Consider the following 5641-nt stretch of genomic DNA (forward strand, 5'->3'; position numbering starts at 1 on the left):
CTACATTGAACACCTTCAAGAGTAAATTGGATGCTTATCTTGCTGGGATCCTATGACCCCAGCTGACTTCTTGCCCTTTGGACAGGGGGCTGGACTCGATGATCTCCCGAGGTCCCTTCCAGCCCTGATGTCTATGAAATTTATGATAAATCTAATGTCTATATTTAGTCAGTGATGTGTTGTATCCAGTAGGTTGATCAAGTGAAGTTTGTAAGCTCGTCTGTGAAAGGTGTTTTGTAAATTCGCTTTGAGGATTAAAGCTGAGGAGATTGGAGAGAGAATTTTCTTGTGAGGAATGTGCCCCCACAGGTAATTGGGTATTCTTGTCTTTGAGAAACTTTTGATCCGTGTTCATTTTGGTGCGCAGTTGTTGTTTGATTTCTCCTACATATTTTCCATCGCGGCATTTCGTGCACTGAATGAGATGCATTACATTTTTGGAGGTGCAGGTATAAGATCCAGGAATGTTGATGGTTCTGTTGTGGGGTGTAGTTGTCATGTGGGTGGTGGAGATGTATGTTGGCAGGTTTTACATTTTTTTTCTGATATGGTCTGGATCCATTCAGTGTGTTCTGGGGCATAGGAAGTTTGCTTCTGGTGATGAAGTTGGTGAGGTTCAGTGCTTATTTAAAAGGATAGGATTGGTGGTTCTGGGAAGATCTTTTTAAGAATTGTGTCGTCCTCTTTTAGTATGGGTTGCAGTTGTTTGAGGATTTTCTGCATAGGTTCCAGGGAGGGTTGATATGTCATAGCTAGTGATATGTGATTCATGGGGGTTTTCTTTCTGTACTGCAGCAATTCTTCATGTGGTATCCAGGTTGCTCTTTCAGAAGTATGATCTGTGTCTCTAGAGGAGTGTCCTTGTTGGGTGACAGCCCTTGAGATTTGTCAGGTGACAGTCACAGGTGTTCTCAGTGCAAATTTGGTGCTGTGGGATTTTTCTTGATGCTTCCTATTAATGGAATTATAGTTTTGAAATCTGAAAAGCATGTATTTACTAGCCCTTTTCATGATGAGCTGAATGGCAGATACGTTTACTTGAATCTTTCCTATGTCCCTCCCTTCTCAATCTGCTTATCCTTCTTTGGAAGCTCCTTTACTAAATTATTTTTCCTAGCAACAGCAGATGTGGATGGTTTGTAAAGTAGTTGTGGGTTTGGTTGAGAGAAGATGATTGCATGAATGTAAGTATAGTTTAAGGAAATGATTGTTAGTGTTTGTTGGGGAGGAGAGTTAAGAAGGAGGAAAAGTAGCAATACATGTTCTGGTTATGGTAGCTGGTATCATGGTATGGTGTATGCTAGTATGTATTTTGCATGTCTGCATGCAAATACAGTATCTGTTTCTACAGTGTGAGGTTATTAGTACCATCATATATGAATGCAAGATAATTGTCTTTTTACTTTAGGAAACAGTAGGTTAGATACTGTGCAGTAATATTGCAATGGAATGCCTCCACTTTGTGCATTTCTATGGCTGAAGGGTAAGGACAATAGATTGGCTTTTATTTTATGTTAGATAAAACTAATTCTTAGAAATGTTTTAAATGATCTATTTGACTTAATATAAAATTAAAAACTGAGAAACCATCATCTTCAACTAACCTACTTCAAAAAGGAACCAATTTAAACAGGACATACTAACACTACTAAATTTAAGAGAGATTGAACCTGGAGACATATCTGGCTACTATGCAGCAGACCCAAATGTACTGCCAAAAGCCTGATGAAAGCCATCCAACATGAGAAAAACTGAAATCAACTATCACAATAGGAACCACTTTACAGGCACTGCACCAACAACATGGTAGAGAATCAGGATAGCAGCACCAAGAACAACATCATTACTTAGCACAATGCCCCCTATCCCACTTTGAAATATCTTCACTCTCCAAAGGCCTGAACTTCTGCCCAGAAAAACAACCTGACAAGATACTAATAACCAGAGAATAAGAATTCTCTCTCAGACTTTGCCTGAAAGAATACTTATGCAAGCAATACAGAACCACCTCTGATAACCCTCTTAACCACAACTGATAAAACATACAATAGTAAAACATTGAACTGGGCACCTCTGAGAGGATATAGCCACACATTGAGTTACTGCATCAACTTTCAGGAAGAAAGCTAACAGCAAAATCTGTTACACAGGTGGCAGTGCCATATTATGAGTTATAAAGCTAACAAAAGCCATAGAAAGCTAACAAAAAGCCAGGACCAGGATGACTTCTCTCCTTCAGAAAGAAAAGCCAGAAATCCCCAAGATCTAACAACAAAATAATAAATCAAACCATCAGATAAAGGTGAAGCTATACTTGTTCTCAACTGTCAGGACTATATCACTGAGGCCAACAGATGAACTGACACCAACTACTATAAAGGATCACATCAGTACTTGCTCTAGAACTGGAAAATATTAGCAAATCCTTCCCATACCAGGAAAAACTACTTCCACTAATTCCTGACTCTGAGGAACTTTATGCTCCCAAAGATTCACAAACAAGGTAACATAGGTAGACCCATCATATCCAGCTGTGGTACCCTCACTGAAGAGCTATCAGGATTCATAGAAACTACTGTATCCTAAAACCACTTGTCACTCAGAGCAAGTTTTCTACCACATAGAATAGACTTACTCAATGAAATCCAGAACATCAACCACCTCAACCACAGATGTTACTGTCTTGTCCACTAAAATCACATACCATGAAGGTACAGCACCTTACCCAAAATACCTATGAGAAAGCTCAGATTTGCAACAGTATGTTGTACAATTCATCAACTTCATCCTCACCCATAACTTTACCTTCAACAATCAACACTTTTTCCAAGCCGTAGACTTAGCTATGGGCAGAAAGATGGCCCCTCAGTATACAAACATGAGCCTCCTCGAACCTGCACTTTACCTGTGTTACCTAGATAATATTTCCATCATCTGGACTCTTGGGCTCACTGACTTTCACTACAGGTGTAACTGTCACCTCTTGACCAAATATTCTTTAAAACGTTCCTGCACTAACATTTCCATGATCCACATCCCAGATGGCACCCTACAAACCACCATATGCAAAAAACCCATAGATCACCATAATTATATCCACAAAAATCAGTAGTCATACCAAGCATACCAAAAACACTGTACTCTACAATCAGGCCCTCAAATAACCACTGCATCTGCTCTAAGCCTAAGAGGAGTACTTAGGACAGCCACGTGGACAGCCCAAAATCCGCCTTTATATAACAAGGACACTCCAGTAGAAAATTAGACTGTATCTCTGAAAGAGCTACCCAGATGCTTCCCTCCCTCTCCCCCCCAGCTTGCTACAGTACAAATAGAAACCCCCCTGTGGCCACATACCCCTGGTGGTCATCTACCATCCCCACACTAGAACTAATTAGAAGAAACATCAAACAATTACAGCCAATCCTTGGCAAAGATCAGACCTTGAAAGAAATATTCTGTTTTAGGCATTCAAACAACCCCCTAACCTTGCCCAGCCCATCATCAGAAGCAAACTCCCCACTGTTTGTTAGACATCAAGTGGGATGCAGCTGTACTTTAATAGTAGATACAAAATTTGTCAATATATCTCCACTGTTACAATGGTCCAGAACCCTTCCCCCCCCCGCCGCCCATGGGTGACTGGTGCCTCCTGATTCGGGGGTGGCACATCCCCCCCCAGCAACCAGTCAGCGACCGGGGTGTCCCCCCCTGTGGCTGATCATGCCAACTGGGGTGGGGGAGAGGGTTCCCCTCCCGCACCTCGTGGCCAGTTGCGCTGACCCAGAAGCGCCAGTGGTGCTTCTTCTGGTGCCCCCATTCCTCGGCTGGCACTTGCAGGGCAGGCATCAGCACTCCTGCTTATTGCCTAACCCGGGTGCGCCATTGCTCTCAGGGGGTCCTCATGCACACCCGTGCACCTCCTACGCATCACCACTGCCCCCCCCACCCCACAACAAACCCATCAGAATCCATAAGTCTCACATGTGCCTTTCCCAAAATGTGGTATATCTAATTCAGTACACCAAAAGCCCCCATGGCAATTACACTGGTGAACCTGAACAGCAATGTTGAACCAGAATGAACTCTCTCAGAAAAAAAAAAAAAAAATGAAGGACAAAGACAGATTCCAGTAGGAGCACAGAACAGCCACTCCCTTTCTGACCTCGCTATCTTCATGTTCAAGGGAAATCTACCAGACACCTTTAAGAGGCGAGTTTGAGAACAAAACACCTATAAGTTGGCTGGACACTAAGGTCTGAATGCTGATATTAACTTTATGCCGTGCTATAATATACTTGTAGAGTGAAAGACGAATTTCAGGAAACAAGTGATAATGACCCTCCTCTTTTTTGATAGGTCTTGATCTCTCACTAACTAAGCTTCTTTTCTTCTGCTAATTGTTTGTCTGCTATTTCTGGAAACTTCTCCCCTCTCCAGTCTCATAGCCCTATCCACTCTTTTTAATCATTATTGTGCCTGCTTCATGCCTCAGACCTGATGAAGAATGCCTTGCAGTCAGAAGCTTCTCTAACTTTATCTCTACCATGCACTTCATCCAATAAAAGATAACACCCACAAAAATCCTTGCCTCCCATTACAATTACTTAAACATTTTATGATACAGAGTTTACTCGTTCTTGCTTTGAATTGATGATGCCATTCCTAGATAGAAAGGTCATCCCTGGCCTTCCCCCTGTGTATGAATTTCATTCATTTTGTAGTAAAAATTTTATCTTTGGAAAGTAAAATATCTGAATGAGATTTTCAGTACAATGTTTGTCTTTAAAAGGTAAGATAAAGAGGCTAATATAGGTCCTATACCCTGTAGAAGGGATCATTAGAGAGTGGCTTTTTCCTTTTTTAACTCTGTTAGAGTTCCCACATATCTTGTTCCCAACTCTTAAGTAGTAGTAGTAGTGGAGCTAGGAAATAAGAAGAAGTTCAGAGGAATCAGTCACTGGACTGAACTAAATGAATAAAGTAATGAAGATATTCTCTTTGCACCTGTCAAAAGCTGAATTCACCTATCAGCAAATTCTGGTTTCAGGGGTTTAACTGTAACAAGGAGATTTAGGCTGGATATTGGGAAGAATTTTCTATCCATGAGGATAATTGACTATGGGAACAGATGATCGTGGAATCTGGAAGTTTAAGTACAAGTTAAATGAGAATTTGGGATAGTAAATAAAGGATGTTTCTGCCCTTGGCAGTTGGACTAGGTGACTAGTCACTGTTTAATCAGGAATATACATCCAACCTTTTGCATTTGATAGGACTTTTTAAAAAACTACTGCAGGAGTAGGAATACTTAAAGACTACTCAAGAAGAAATAAAAGATATAGAGGTCTACCTGGAGTTCTTTGAGTTGGGCTCTATGTATTAATAATCCTGTCCACTTTACTCTCTTGCAGAGAGAGAGAGAGAGAGAGAGAGAATGAATTCATCTAAAAGAAAAACTGTTTCAAGCAGATAATTTTTTTTATTTTGCTTTGGAAACTTATTTGCCGTTGTATGATTTTTTCCTTGAATCCTGAGATTTTGATCATTTTCAAGATTTATACACTTTGAACCATTTAAGTATCAGCACAGTCTCTTCAAACAGATACCAGTAACATTCAATGTATGGTCATATCTGCTT

At 40.7% G+C, this 5641-nt stretch overlaps 1 protein-coding gene across 1 annotated transcript in view; it reads left to right on the forward strand.

The window, feature by feature from the left end:
• The window catches only part of CCDC138 (coiled-coil domain containing 138), a 59369-nt gene that overhangs the window by 39586 nt on the left and 14142 nt on the right, over positions 1-5641 (forward strand). The gene's annotated exons all lie outside the window — the stretch shown is intronic.

Source organism: Crocodylus porosus, unplaced genomic scaffold (genome assembly GCF_001723895.1).
Source record: "Crocodylus porosus isolate Cpor-Errol unplaced genomic scaffold, CroPor_comp1, whole genome shotgun sequence".
In the NCBI taxonomy this organism is placed as follows: Eukaryota; Metazoa; Chordata; order Crocodylia; family Crocodylidae; genus Crocodylus; species Crocodylus porosus.